Source organism: Eriocheir sinensis, unplaced genomic scaffold, assembly GCF_024679095.1.
Source record: "Eriocheir sinensis breed Jianghai 21 unplaced genomic scaffold, ASM2467909v1 Scaffold497, whole genome shotgun sequence".
Taxonomy (NCBI): domain Eukaryota; kingdom Metazoa; phylum Arthropoda; class Malacostraca; order Decapoda; family Varunidae; genus Eriocheir; species Eriocheir sinensis.
The window spans coordinates 123,456-140,176 of record NW_026111828.1 but is presented as its reverse complement, the minus strand read 5'-3'; positions in this window follow the sequence as shown (position 1 = coordinate 140,176).

Sequence of the window (16,721 nt, the reverse complement as noted above, 5' to 3'; positions counted from 1 at the left end):
CATTTAGCCTTTCTTGTTTTTCCCCGCAGCTGTACCACCGATACTGTTCATCATTTTGCTTTGTATTGGTTTCCGAGATTCAACCACAGAAACATTACTCATCCTTTTCCATTTCTTGTTTATCTCCGAGGTTCAACTACAGAATTCACGCATCATTTACCTTTCTTGTTTGTCCCGAAATACAGGTATAGAAGATTCTGCAGCGGCGGCGTTTGTGGAAGGGGAAATATATATTGCTGTTGTCACCATCCACGACACTGACAATTGGGGACATAAATTCGGCTCCCAGACCCGAACGCAAATTTTCCTCTTCTGATGTATGTATGCGAGTGTATGGCTGAGGGATGTGGCGGCGGGCGGGGCGGGGCTGGGTGGCGGGATCAAGGCTGACAGGCTGATTGAGTGTCTTGGTAATAATGAATGCGTTATGAGCGCAGCCGAGTCACCGCGTTTAATAATATGAAGCTCTTCGATAAATCACGTTCGTTTCCTCTTCTTCTCTCTCTCCCGCCTCCTTCCCCTTATTTCCTCCACCCCACATCCTCCTCCTCCTCCAACTCCTCCTCCTCATCCAAGAAAAAGTCAAATTATAATACACTAAAACACATTCCAATCAACTATATTAATGGCTTTATGGATGCATATATTAACTTAAACAATTTTTACATAAAGAAATATTATGTTTGACGTGCCGGCTCTTATAGCATAGATGAATCAGAACGTAATGCAGCGCAACGTTCCACACCACATCCCATTGCAACACAACGAAACGCAATGCAACACACCACACTGCAACGCAACCTAACGCACGGCAGCGCCACACACACACGGCATCACAACGGAACGCAATGCAACTCATCGCAGTGCATCGCAGCGCAACGCAGTGCACACTAATGCAACACACCTCAACGCGAGGGAATACAACACAACGCAGCACAGGACAAAGGAACACAACAAGAAGCAATTCACTATGTATTTTAATTGAATTTATTTTTCATTTAGATGGCTGACGGTCACAAAACGGGCGTGTGTGTGTGTGTGTGTGTGTTTGTGTGTGTGTGTGTGTGTGTGTGTGTGTGTGTGTGTGTGTGTGTGTGTGTGTGTGTGTGTGTGTGCTAAAGATAGAGGTCTTTATTACCCTAAGACGATTCTATGAAGAGAGAGGAAAATAATGATAAAAAAAACCACTCGAAATAAACCCAAACATTTTCCTTCTCACCCTATACTACCACCGCCACGTCATCTACACACACACACACACACACACACACACACACACACACATAACTGAAGGGAAGCAGAGGAGGAAGAGGCAGTAATAGTGTTCCTTGGCCCTCATCCAGACGGCATTTATGATTCCCCAAACGCTATCTTATGTTAATTATCAGTTAGTCGAAATTGCTGACTGCGACCACTGCTCTGTGTGTGTGTGTGTGTGTGTGTGTGTGACTTATGGCGCCGCAGTGCACCATCTTCCTCCCTTGGGTGTTGCGCCATGGAGCTTAAGGAGAGAGAGAGAGAGAGAGAGAGAGAGAGAGAGAGAGAGAGAGAGAGAGAGAGAGAGAGAGAGAGAGAGAGAGAGAGAGAGAGAGAGAGAGAGAGAGAGAGAGAGAGAGAGAGAGAGAGACCCGGAGACGTGACACGTGTGAGAGTTAGTTAAAGTTGCAGCCGTGTGTGTCCTTGACTCTTTAATTCGGGAAAGAAAACAAGAACGGCAACCTTAAAAAAAGATCAACAACAGCAACAGCAGAAACACAAGCAATACTCCTTCTGCTGTATTACAAAGAGAACAGATATTTCACCTTAACGCTAACTCCACCACTAAAAAAAATAAACACTACTACTTCTGTGTCATCAAGAGAACATATATTGAATTAACGCTAAATCTACCGCTAAAAACAACAACAACCGCTACTACTTCTTTTCTAATACCAAGATAGCAGATGTTACCTTTACCCTAAGTCATCTGATAATAAAAAAACTCACTTCCAATTTCGTTTCTGCATTTCTTTTTTTGGTTGTTGTTTTTGCTCGAACCTATTTTCCCCCTTTCCCTTCTTCCCCGAAACGTTCTATATTTTTCCGGGTTTACAGTTGATGAAATGAAGCGAAACTTTTTATATTCAGTTAACTCGGAAGCGACAAATATCATGAAGCTCACTCACAAAGTTAGTCCGAAAAGATTTATGTTTACGTGTCTCTGAATTCCGGCCACAGTCTCGGCGCTTTATGTATAGGTGTAGTTTTATACAATGACACGAAGGGAAGGATGGAAACAGGTGCGGAGAGAGAGAGAGAGAGAGAGAGAGAGAGAGAGAGAGAGAGAGAGAGAGAGAGAGAGAGAGAGAGAGAGAGAGAGAGAGAGAGAGAGAGAGAGAGAGAGAGAGAGAGAGAGAGAGAGAGAGAGAGAGAGAGAGCACTACACCATTTGTTTATCACCCCGCAGTCACTCCCAAAACACCACCCACCAACCCTCACTCACCACTCAACAATCTCCAATCACTCACCTCTCACCACTCACGCCACTCAGCAACCCTAAATCACTCGCCAATCGCCTCTCACCAGTCATCACTCGCCACTTACTAATTATCAACCATTCGCCATTTACCAATCAACACTTGTCACTCGTTAATCCAAAATCACTTGCCACTCACCACTCCACTATAATCCCAATCACTCACCACTTGCCTCTCACCAGTCCACATTCGATTTTCAACTTCCCCCAATCGCTCACCACTCATAAATCTTCACTTAACAGTCACCAATCACTCGCCACTCGCCAATACACCCTCGCCATTCAACAACCCGCAATCCCTCGCCGTTTCTTCCCTGGACGGTCCCGGAGCCCCGCCTCGCCTCGCCTCGCCACCCAGCGTCGCCGCCCCACAAATTATCCCCAAACAGTCGTAACGGAAGAAGAGGCGCTTGCGGATGTTTATTTTCCTCGTAAATATTAATAACCGGTGGGCTGACCTCCTCCTCCTCCTCCTTCTCCTCCTCTTCTCCTCCTCCACCCACAGCTTGTTATATGTGTGCGAGGAATGGGACGCCAGATGTCGCTAGGTATGCAAATGGTCTTTTTGGAAACTCGATTACGGCTGCATAATCGGACAGATATGTATGCCCTCATGAATACATTGGAAAAAACGAACTACACACACACACACACACACACACACACACACACACACACACACACGTATATGCACGCTTTCCTTTTTCCAATGCCTGGTTTTCGTTGAGTTAGTGCGTGCATGTTTCGTGTGTAATGATGATAATAATAATAAAAATGATAATAATAAGGGTAATTACATGATCTTACGCTAGTGTAACCTATTTCAGATCATTATATTACCATACATGCATACAGAGAGAGAGAGAGAGAGAGAGAGAGAGAGAGAGAGAGAGAGAGAGAGAGAGAGAGAGAGAGAGAGAGAGAGAGAGAGAGAGAGAGAGAGAGAGAGAGAGAGAGAGAGAGAGAGAATATTCTAGTCAGCGAGGTGGAAAAATTTACCTACACACATCGAAGGGGAAATATTAACCTGCGGCCTTCACTGTAATATTTACGGGGAATTATTTGTATAAACCCGTAGCCTGGCTTTTCTTGGTAATATGTTTTTTTTACGAAGGATAGACTCGTAATTTTTTCTCTCATTTGTGTTCACGCATTTTGACTTCGCATCCCTAAAATACAAATGCAGATATTCAAAGGCCAAAGAATCATATGTATAATTATTTTTTCTTTCTTTTTTTTTGTTTTATTTTTTCTTCTGACAACGAGCGGAATATTTCGTGAAAGACCTGTTTTTGGGGGTAACTTTTTTTATATTCCCATATTGTTTTTTTTCTTTTAGTTTACGTTCAAGAATTCTTTGTACGTATATGTTCTTACTTGTGTGTGTGGGTGTGTGTGTGTGTGTGTGTGTGTGTGTGTGTGTGATGTGCTGGCTTTGTGATAATGTATTGTGATTTATGCTTTGTAATTTTCCTGAAAGTTTCTCTCTCTAACTTTCATCCAGATTTGTATATGTATTAAGGGTGGAATCTGATGAAGTAGGGAAGTAGTAGTAGTAGTAGTAGTAGTAGTAGTAGTAGTAGTAGTAGTAGTAGTAGTAGTAGTTGTAATAGTATTTTCCATAGAGATAAATAGGTAATAGTAGTAGTGGTAGATGAAATATTATAATTATATTTCATGCTTCATTCTCTTTTCAGTGATCCAAACCAAAGGTGTCAAAGCAAGTGCCACATAGCAAATAATTAAATCGTCTTTGTCTGTCTGTCTGTTTACTACTGCTACTACTACTACTACTACTACTAATAATAATAATAATAATAATAATATTAATAATACTACTACTACTACTACTACTGCTACAACTACTACTACTACTACTGTATTGCGTTCTTGTAATTTCAACACAGTCATTACCACAACCAACCTGCCAACCCTTCTATAATCACTCCTAACACACCCTTCCACCTCTACCTCCAGCACCACCACTCACTCACTCTCTCGCCCTACTGTCCCTCCCTCCCCACCACCAGCACCCATCAGTGTCATTACCGCAGGATGAGAGGGGTAACAAAGCACATTTAATAGGAAGAAACAAACCCGCCGGTGTTCACGCGCCATCATTAAAACTCACAGTATTCGCTGCCGCCGCTGGAAAGAGTAACAAAAGAGTAACAAGAGCAATTAGAGAGAGAGAGAGAGAGAGAGAGAGAGAGAGAGAGAGAGAGAGAGAGAGAGAGAGAGAGAGAGAGAGAGAGATAGAGAGAGAGAGAGAGAGAGAGAGAGAGAGAGAGAGAGAGAGAGAGAGAGAGAGAGAGAGAGAGAGAGAGAGATTAAACCATACGTATTACAAATCTCATGTGACACAATAAAAATAACAAAATAAACATGAAAACAGAAGGAAATGGATGGAAAAGAAACGTATTATCTTCAGGTATTTAAATCAATCAACTTATCGATCAAAATTTAAGTGAACAGAATATAATAAAAAAGAACACAGTAGAAAATAGAATAGTATATAAGTTAAACGCTCAGTACTACTACCAAGACTCTGACACCTTGAGGCACCACCACCACCACCATCACTGCCACTGCCACCACAACAAACACTACAACGTAATTAGGCAAGAGCGAGTTGAGTTTCCTTCCGTGATTAAGGCGAAGTCTGCTGCTGAGATGAGAGTGTTGCCAGACCTGCAGGAAGGAAGCAATTAGTGGCAACACTGGCTGGAGTGGGGAGGGAGAGAAGGGGGGGAGGGGGTATTGAAGTGTCTTTGTCACGGTTGTTTGGAGGTTAGGGGGGGTGGGGCAGGTGAAGAGGGAAGGTGTAGTGGTGGTGGTGTAAGAGTGGTGGGAGGGGGATGCTGTGTGGGCTGGGAGATGGGAGATGAGGTGGTGATTGTGGTGGTGGTGGTGGTGGTGGTGATGCTGCTGTTACTATATAGGATGGTAGGTGGGAGATGAGGTGGTTGGGGTAATGATGAGTGGTGGTGATGGGGTAAAGGTAAAGGTGGTGGCATACTCTAGGTGCGCTTGATGAGGATCGAATAAAAGTGAAGAGGTATCAGACACCTCTCCTGAAATTGACCTCTTTGGCCACTCCTATACAATCATTTTAGGGGCAGTTAGTAGCGGGCTTTTTTTTTTTCATTATTTTTTATTAAACCCCTTGATCTGTCTCCTTTGCTTTAAAAAAAAAAGAAAAAAAAAGAAAAGGAGATATAAAGATGGAGACAAGGAAGTGAAGAACTGTCTAGCAAGGAAAGAGAGAGAGAGAGAGAGAGAGAGAGAGAGAGAGAGAGAGAGAGAGAGAGAGAGAGAGAGAGAGAGAGAGAGAGAGAGAGAGAGAGAGAGAGAGAGAGAGAGAGAGAGAGAGAGAGGAGGGGGGGGGGCGTAACTCTGCGGGTCACATTGCCTCGGTGCTTATATCCGGTTCACCATCCTTGAAGTCTGGAGTGACAAAGCGCAAGAGCATTGAGCATAGAAGAGCTGTGATGCCCCCCACTCTTAGTACTAATCTACGTCTTACTGAGTCGTTCTTTGGAGATAAATAGAACATGGCAAGAAAACGCATTTGTGAGAGAAAAAAAAGCAGCTTAGAAGAAAGAGAAAGAGGAAAAGAGAAAGAAAGAGCTCAGAAGATGTGAGGTGCTGAAGCAGTTAGTAGGAAAGGAAAATAATTAATGACAAGACGAGGAGAAGAAGGAGGAAAAAAAAGGCAAATTAAATGCGAAAGGAAACCCACACAATAAAAGAAGGAAATGTGAACGCCAGCAGACATTTATTATCCTGCCCTCCACTTCTCCTTTTTCTTTTCTCCTTGTTCCCTGTTCCTCCTGTGTAGTGGAGTATACCGTAAAGAACTATTGCATTCATTACTACTGCACTCCACCCTCCTGCCCTCCTCCTCCTCCTCTTCTCCATCCTCTTCCTTCTGGCTCCTGATATATACATTTTGGAACTTTGTATACATTTATCTGTCCTCCTTTCACTTAATTATTCTCATTCTTAGTCTTATTAACAGTCTTTATTTATCATTATTTTTTTCTGATTCTTCTTCCTCTAATTCTGTCTTCTGCTTCTTCTTTCTTCTTCTTCTTCAACTTTTTTTCGCCTTCTTTTTCTTTTTTGTTCTTGGTCTTTTTTTTCGCCTTTCTTCTTGCTCTCTTGTTCTCCTTCTCGTTCTTGTTCTTATTCATATCCTCTTCTTCTAACTAGTTGATGTTTTCTTTTACTTTTTCAATTATTTTTCGTCAATTTTTTTTTTATCATTATCATTATTATTTTACGGCAAGAGGAGACACATCATTTCACCATTTATCATAAAACACCACACCAACAACCAACTCCACCACCACCACCACCTTTGCTCTCTTGGCCCTGGCACCACCCAGCACCTGCCAGCCCAGCCCTGCCTGCGCTGCCCTTGAGGTAGCGTTTCAGCCTGTTGTTCTCTTCACAGATTACACCTGCGACGCTCAAAGCCTCTCGTGATCTGTGCAATCTGCATCAAACTGACCAGAAGAGGCTTACGAGTGACTGGAGACGCGTGTTGTTGTCAGCAGCTGCTGCTGTAGTTGTTGTTGACACCGTTTATGGTGTTGTTGATGGTGACTTTAGTGGTAGTAGTAGTAGTAGTAGTGGTGGTAATAGTTGTCTTTGTTGTTGTCTTTATCTTACTGTTGTTATTCTTCTCCTTGTTGTTCCTACTTTGCTGTTGGGTTTTCTTTTTCAAGTTCTCTTTAATTAATTATTACATGGTTTTCAAAACTCGATTTTTCTCTTTAATAGATAATTAGATTAATATGGGGAATATTACCATAGTTAATGTATTCCCTGATGATGATTACCACTGCTACTACTACTACTACTACTACTACTACTACTACTGCTACTACTACTACTTCTACTACTACTACTGCTACTGCTACTTCTACTACTGCTACTGGTACTGTTACTTCTACTACTACTACTACTACTACTACTACTACTACTACTGCTGCTGCTGCTCCTGCTGCTTCTGCTGCTACTACTGCTGCTGCTGCTGCTGCTGCTGCTGCTGTTGCTCCTCCGCTTCCTCTTGCTGCTGCGGCTACTGTAGTACTAGCCATTAATATTCACAACTCACCTTCATAATCCCGGAACTCACTCACCTGCTCTCCTTTCCTCCTCCTCCTCCTCCTCTTTACGTGTGGCATGGCGGTGTGTTCTTATTCTCCTATGTGTTTATGTTTTAATATCCTTCTCTTTCAGACTAATTACATAAAAAACACGAGGATTGCATTAGGGAGAGCGAGTTCATCCATCATGCCCAGGTTAACCTAATTATCTGTATTATATCCCGGAAATAAGACTTAACCAAATGAGGTGTTTCGGTTGCTGGGACTAAACAACCCAAATGATTCACACGAGTTAAAAGAACATGTGTTTTTGAGAGATGCTGTGATGGTTGTTTGATTCTCTCTCTCTCTCTCTCTCTCTCTCTTTTCTTTCGTCCTTCCTTCCTTCCTTCCTTGGTAACAAGAGGAAAGGTTATTCCAGAAGAGCGGTTATGTGACTTTAACTCGGCGTTTTTGTTGCCGTCTTCCTTCCTTTCGTTTCCACGGGTTGGCTTTCTTTCCTTCATTCTCTCCTTTTCCTCCTTCCTCAATCCCTGTTTTGTTCTCCTGTTTTCTGTTTTTCGTCCATCTATATTTCTTTTCTTTCTTTCTTGCGCTCTTCTTTCTTGTTTTCTGTCTCATTTCTTTCCTCTTTGTTTTGTTCTTACTTCGTTTTTCCTCTCTCCTTTCCTTTCTTCCTTGCTTCCTCCCTCACTTTCCTTTTCAGCTTTCTCTCCCTCTTTTCTCCTTCTATATCTGTCTGCAACCTACCTTCCCTAACCACCAACCTCCTTTCCTCTCTCCCTCCCCCTTGCACTCCAACCACCATGTCCCAGTCCCATTCCATCCTCCCTTGTTTCTTTCCTTCATTTCTTTCCTCCCCGCCCTCCTCCGCTGTCCTACTTAAGGCACCACCAGCAAGAGGAGGAGGAGGAGGAGGAGGAGGAGGAGACGGGCCCTGTTGGTAGCGACTAGAGAGAGACCCGCCCGCCCATCCCCACACTACCTTATCCTGCCTCCCTCGACCCCCCTGCCCTCCTGTTACTCAGCCCCCCCTCGGCATTCGGTCCACAGTATTTGCATCACAATTGAATGTCGATCATCACTGCGACGCTCCCATTCCCTCCAGACCTTCTTTGTTACCCCCAGTGAAAATTTTATGCCTCCCTAATGACTTGTGTGTGTGTGTGTGTGTGTGTGTGTGTGTGTGATGTTTGTCTGTGTGTGTAGATGTGGGAGTTGGGGGGTGCATGTGTGTGGATGTCTGTGCTCTGTGCGTCGGGAGGTGAGGGAGGTAGATGTGTGTGTGTGAGAGGTTTAGCTGTGTGTGTGTGTGTGTGTGTGTGTAATGACCTTGAAATCTGATATATAAGAATTACACAAATAGTACATAAATAAATAAAGAGAGAGAGAGAGAGAGAGAGAGAGAGAGAGAGAGAGAGAGAGAGAGAGAGAGAGAAGGAAAGAAAGAGAGATAACATTAAAATTTACTCTACCCCAAAAACAGGTGTGGGTTCATGCATACCAGAATCATGAACACCTGCGAGGAGACACCTGGGAGTGGACGGTCACAGGACAGATGAACAACCAGCACGTGAGGGGCAGCAGGCGGACTGACTGGGAGACTGACTGGCTGACTGACTGACTGACTGTGCGACTGACCGGCTGACTGACTGACTGACTGGCTGACTGGTTACGGGTGGCTTTTCGATTGATAACCTATCGCGGATAACTCATTTTCACAGCGTGACTTACTATGGTGGTGTATTGTCTAGGAAACCGACTGGCTGACTTACTGACTGGCTGACTGACCGGCTGACTGACTGACTGGCTGGCTAATTGGCTAGATAGGTGGCTTTCCTGATTGGTAACCAACTGACTGAGCGATTGACGGCGCACTACCTGAAAAAATGATTGGCTGACTGACTGACTGACCGGTTGACTCGACTGAATGGTTAGATACGGGGCTATTCCGGATGAGTAACTAACTGACTGGGTGACTGGTGGAAACTGGCCGACTAGCTGACTGGTAAGTTGAATAGATGGGTGAATGTATGGCTTATTGACGGACTGGGAGTGGTTGACTGGATGACTGACTGAGGCGAGGAGGTCAAGACAACAACAACAACACAACAGTAAACACTTCACGCGCCATGGTCACTTAGTTCACACACACACACACACACTTCACGTAACACCCTCCCCCAACACACGGAACCTCTCTGCACCTGAGGGAAGGGTCGGTCTGGGCTTTCCTCCTCCCCTTTCCCCGTGCTGGAATTAAATTTTCCTCTTAGGCCACGTTTGTATGCACTTGCCATGTCCAGGTCGTTATGGGTGATCTTTGCGCCACGCTGAGAGTATCACAAGTCCTCCTGCGGGCCCGGCGTGGACCTCCTGGGACTGGACTAACGTAAATTAATCCCAAATTAAACTCCCTCCTCGCCTCCCTCCTCGGCCTCACCTCTTCCTGTTCTTGCCCTCCTGCCGCTGTTGGTCGTCTTCCTCCTCCTCCTCTTGTGTCCTCGTGTCAGTAACTCATCATGGTGCAGGGGTGGGTGTGGACGTTGGTACGTGGAGGGGGAGGGAGGGGTGCTTGTGAGGTGTTCAGAAATAGAGATCGACAGAACATTATAGTATGACTTAATTACAGTTTAGGAACGTGTCCATTAGTGAGAAGATTCTGTAGATGTTTTTTTTCTCCCGCATTTATTTTAAGTAAGTATAAGTAATGGTAGTGTTCTTGTGCTCTTCCTTAGCATAAACACTTGAGTAACCTGTGTATGAGTGAGATCAGTTGTATTAAGGAGAGAAGTTGTGGCAGCAAGAGTTTTAGCCGACACAGTGATGCTTATATAAAATACTCTGTTGTTCTACTGTGTTAAGTATCCACATGTATCGGCTTTGTTTGGGAGGGACACGTAGGGCTCAGGGGCTTAAAGTGACTTGGTGGGGTAGGGGAGAGGTGGAGGTGGGGAGGGAGTGGTCCTAATGGATTTTTGGTGGGGGAGGAAAGGGTGAGTGAGGGCTGAAGTTGTGCCTGTTTGTTCGTGTCCGGAAAACCAACAAAATAAAAGGAAATGTAAACAGCAATAGAATCATAGTAGTAATAAATCATCATCATCATCATCATCATCATCATCATCCCAATAATAACAACAATAGCAATAATAATTCCCTGCTGTCCTATTGACTGATACATTGTGCTTTAAAATTTGTCCCATTTGTCAGTCCTTTGTGCTTGCCTTTTTATTATACTCCTTTATTAGTGTGCTCAGTGTCTAAATTGATCAACATACCCTCTCCTCTCTCCCTTCCCCCTCACCTCTTTCCTCGCGTGCCCCATGATGCAAATGAATAATGTATAAGAGAACGTCACAAATTTGTTGCTCAACTGTGGTGCTTCATCTATATTAGGCCGTCATAGGGTTCCAATCCTTCTCCTCCTCCTCCCCTTCTAGCCTCCCATCTCCATCTCTACACTCCCCTCAACTCCCTCCTCCTCAACCCACTACAGCCACACACCCCTTCTCTGATCACCTCCCTTCCCTTTAATTTTTTCTCCTCCTGTCATTCTCCTCCCTTCCCTTTAATTTTCTTCATTCCATTCTCTGCCCCTTTAACACCCTCCATCCTTCTTCTCCCTTCACCCCTCTCCCTGACCTCTTCCCTATTCCCCCACACGATGCTGATCCTCTCTCTATATCTCTTGGACTCCTGTTAAATGCCAGCCACTTCTTCCCCTTTTCAGACCCCTTCTCTTTTCCTCTAACCTTCAGTATCCCCAATTTCTCTTCTCCTCTCTCTTCGTTGTACTAATTCCCTTCACCCCTCCCTCATCCCCAATTCTAGGCCCCTTTGTTAATAAGTTTCCTTCCATCCACTTAACCTCCCTCCTCACCTCCGTCAACATATTTTCCTCTCTCTCCTCTTCCCACTGTCGTTCCTTTTCTCCTCCTTGTTATCCCTCATTAATTTCCTATATCCCCTTCCCCCAACCCCCATATTTTATCTTATCAACTATCTGCCCATTCCCTTTTCTCCCTGCATAACCCATTCCCTCATCACTATCTCCCTTTCTTATCCCTTTTAGTCATTTTTCCTTCCTTCTACATAATCTCTATCCCTTTAACTCCTCCTTTTTTACCTCTTATCTTCCCTTCCCTCATACTCCTCTTCATAATTCTTTTCCTCATCATATTACCTTCATTTTCCTTCCCATTGCATTCTCTTTTTTCTCTTCCTTCTCTCTCTTCTTCATTCCTTCACTCCATTTCCTGACGACCATAAAACCACCAATATCGCGACAATATAATACTATTTTTTCTTTATTTCCCTCCCTCGCGCGTAGCTCTCACAGTTTAGCTGCCAATTATATCCCACGCTGTTTGATGAAGCACCGGCGATATGAACTAGTTGTCGAGGCCCTCCATCTGGCGGGGAAAGGTGAAAGTAATCATTATCATTATTATTAAAGTTCTTTGATTGAATACGACGATAGGTACAAGTTAGGTAAGGATGAGTCATATCAAGAGATGTGTATTCGAATACGAATACGAGTACTTCAAGTTACAGCGACTACGACATCACGAATTCGAATACTCTGGAAATGGTTTTATTTGGAAACACAAATATGAATACTTTCTTGAAAGTAATCATGAATACATTCATGAATATTTTCGATTGAAAAATCACCTTTCCGACGTAATTGTATAGCACTGTTCTAAAAGCTATTCAACAGTAAAATGAGCTTATGAACCTGTACCATTATTAACGGACTATGCCCAGATTACTTCGCAGAACACACAGACAGACGCTACTTTGAATACAGAATACTCCATCCATAAGTAAGGTTAAGTTTGAGGAATTTTCAAACACATGATATTCAGAGACCTATAGCATAAATTAACAAAGAAAGTGTTTCCACTTTGTTATATAGAAAGTCTCATTAGCTAGGTAGGAGGTAGGTACAGGTTGGTAGGTGAGGTGCGCGCTGCTTAACACACACACACACACACACACACACACACACACACACATTAGCAGGCGTATGGAAACAGGCTTCTCATTTGTTATGCGGCATCTACAGCTTACTACTCCACTGGTGCTGATTGATCATAGTCTGACCCCGTGCATGGCGGGCCGTGGGGGGATGGGGGGAGGGGTGCTGGTAGTGGTGGTAGTGATGGTGGTGGTGGTGATGATGGTAGGTGGTGTGGCAAGCGCCACCTCTGTACACACAGTATTCGCTTCATTTATATTTATGATAGAATGTTACTCTGCTCCCTCACACATCTCTACCTGTCGTTATACCCTATAACTCCCCCTTTGTGTTTGTGTTTTAGTTCGCCACCTCTGCAGTTACTGTAGGTGATATTTATTTGTTTGTTTTATGTATTTTGTTTTATTTACTTCCTTCTGCTTCCTTCACTTAAGCTTTTATTTTCGTGTATGTTGTGAATGTATCGGTGGATTATCTTTTATATTAGGGAAAGCGTTTATTTGGGTTTGTTTTTGTTTATTAATGTATCAGCATGCTTCTTGTTTTTTCTGCTTATAAGTTTGCTTTTTGTTAATTAATGTATTAGCTTGTTTATATTTGTAATGCATTGCCTGCTGGAAGACTGTATCTACTCTGGTGTTGTGTGTGTGTGTGTGTGTGTGTGTGTGTGTGTGTGTGTGTGCGTGCAGGAGGGAGATTAAACATAATTACATCAACCCCTGGAGACTTGAATGGAAGCCTGACGAAAATGGCGTACTGAACTCTGGACGTCGGCTGGATAGAATGACGCTGGTGGGAGGAGGAGGAGGAGGAGAGGAGGAGGAGGAGGAGGATAGGGAGAGAGGCCAGCACGGTGCCTAACTTGCAGTGCCTTTGAGGGTGTTCACTTGGCAACCTCAGCCATTCTCGTGTGGGTTCTTGAAGTTGAATAATCATGACGTAACAACTTTCACAGCATGGTTCGTGAGTGTGTATCGGTGTAGGAGGGGGGCTTAAGGTTTGTAGAGTTTTGTATACTTCTCTTCTCTCTTTTCCTACCTTTCCAGTTTCTCTCCTTGCCCCGTGTTCCTGCCTCTTTTTTCCGTGCATTCCTCCTCTCTCCTCTACCCTCTCCTCTGCTTCACTACAGCAGTATCACATCCTTAGTCTTGGCCTTCCTCTTTGCATCTTTCCTTCTTTTTTTTTCCTTGGCAGCTTTCCCTGCCTGTCTCTTTTCTCTTTCTCCGCTCTCCTCCTGCCTCCGCCTTCCTCCTTGCCTCACTATCACTTTTTTCCCTCAGTCTTACATTTCTCCATGCCTCCTCTTTTCCTGTTGTCCTAGCTTCTGCCTCCCTTCTGCCCCTCCGTTTCCTGCCCCCTTCGTCTCCCCATCGTCTGTGTCCTCTCCTTCTGCTTCTCTGCTCACTGTATCACTTTCTGTGTATCTCAGTCTCACCTTCAGTCCTTAAGCGTCCCTCCCTTCCCTGTCAGCTCTCGTCTTCCTATATATGCCTGTTTCTTCCCTCTTCTGGTCATAGTGGTCATCTTCCTGCTTCCCTCTTTTTGCTTCTATTTCTTCTTCCTGCCCTCCCTTTCTCACTCACTTCGACCTCAATCATACTCCTCTTCTCTCCTTCCTTCCTGTTTCTTCTGCTCTCTTGTTTCTCTTTTGGTGTTCTTCTTTATATTACAAAGGTGATGTGTGATGATCCTTCCGCTTCCCTATTACTTCCTTCCACTCTTCCGCTTCCTGGTAATTCCCCATCTTCATGTTCAGCCCTTGTAATGTGGTGCTTTGGTTTTATTTACGTCCTTGTTCACTCATCTTCGTCATGTTTGAGTGAATGTTCGTGGGTCGGCGTCTTAGGTGTCAGTTTAAGAATTTATAAAAAAAATAAAGCTGCCAGCGAAAATCTGATCCAATAGGGTTGAAGATATATAATTAATGTCTCACTGTAACCTATTGATATTAAACTTAACAATTCATAACAGGTGATAAACTTATAGGTCATGGATTCCTCATGCGTGTTTCATGACCTTTTCTCTTCACTCTGTGTAATACTTATAACAAGTTGTTCTTAAGTACACTTACAAGTCTGGTATGTAAATCATCTGTAATAATTTTAACTTGGTACGGCATCCTCATTCCTCCTCCCTCCCTCTCCTCCCTCCTCTCTTGCCTCCTCCTCATCTTAGCATTTTGTCTCCTTCCCTTTGGTCATCTCCCACCCTCCACCCCCTGGTTCTCTTATCAGTTTACCTTCTCTCTCTCTCTCTCTCTCTCTGCTCCTCTAGTTCCGTCCTTCCTTCTCTTTATCCCTCGTTCCTTCCTTTTGTTCTTTTCTTCTCTTTTCTCTCCCTTGTCCACCCTCCTCCCTCTTCTGCATTTCTTCCTCCTTCCCTCTTTTATTTTTATTTCACCAATCTCCTCTCTCTCTCTCTTGTCTCTTTACTCCTCTCTTTTTCTTTTCTTTCCATCTTCCCCTCTATCCCTTCCTTCTTCCCACCCATCTTCCATTCACATCCCTCGTTCACCCATTTACATTCTCTTCCTCCTTTCCTCTCCATTTTCCTCCATTCTCTTATCCATTACTCCTCCCATCTTCCTTTTCTCATTCTTGTTTGCCCCATATCCTTCCTGTCCTCCTTCTTCCTATCCATTTTCCCTCCATTCCTCTTTATCCACATTCCCTCCCATCTTCCTTCATTCTTGTTTGCCCATATCCTTCCGTCCTCCCTTCTTCTTTCATTCCTGTTTGCCTATATCCTCTCAGTCCCTCTCCTTTCTTCCTATCCATTTTCCTCCATCTCCTCATCCACATTCCTCCCCATCTTCCTTTCCATTCTTTGTTTGCCCCATATCCTTCCGTCCTTCCTTTCTCTTCCTACCCATGTTTCTTCTTCCTGTCCCTCTTTGCTCCCTGCAGTTCCTTCCCTTCCTCCTTTTCTACCTCCAGACATACAATTCACAATTAAGAGTTGTAAAATCGCTCCTGCTGTAATAATTTCTGGGTCATTACACATTTGATGCAGTTCCCGCCATGGTGACTCTTGGGGGAGCAATGAATAAAGATTGGGCAGACCCGCCGCTATGGATGTATGCTGTATTTTACAGTATTTTATATCGCACAGAACCTAATGGGAAGTTGCCGGAGTGCAAAGGGTAATGGTGCGTGAGGAGTCGGTGGCTTTACAGAATGATGCGGTTAATGGTAATATACGTGTGACAGGTTAACGAGACACACACACACACACACACACTCACACACACACACACACACACACACACACACACACACACACACACATACAAAAAAAAGTGTCAGTGTACGCTTATGAGAGTTGCATTTCAGCTTTTTCTTTCAGCTAAGCAACACATTAAAATGAATGTTATAAAAATGTTCACAACGTGCAAAGTGTTTTGATTAGGGACCTTCCAGCGATACACCACACTAAGGTTTGTTCGTTTTGTTTTTATAAACAAGTCGTTGTATTGATTTGGTTTAAGATGTTGTTTGTGTATGTATTCCGGGAAGTGTTAGTTTGTTTACAGGAACACACACTCAACTGTCTCCCACACATAAAGATTAAGGAGGGCACAAAGCGTGTGAAACGATGAATAATAAATGGTAATAATGATAACATAGTAATGATAAACAGAGTGAATGACAATAGTAATAATAATATGTAATGATAATAATGACTATAAAACAACAACAATAAAAATAATAATAAAAGTAATAATACAGTAGTAACATCAAATCAGAATGACCGTGAATGCAAGGTGTGTCGGTGATGTGGGTGTGTCACTGTCTAGTAATCAACAGGTATAGAGTCCAGGTGGCGCCACTTGCATGATGAGCAACACCGATTACATTCGTCACAAACATCGAAAAGAAAAATGCTCTAACACCTTTATTTACATAATGCACTCATTTCAATCTCATCGTTTCCTTCAGCACAGGTCAAAGTGTACTATATAAGAGACTCACCAAGCACATGTCTTCGGAGTCACGATACTTTTTTTCACTCTCTTAAAATACGTAATAAGCACACTCACATTTCCTCCACATTTTAGCGTAGTACACAGTAGCATATATCTCCATAGCGAACATGTAGTTAAGAGGGA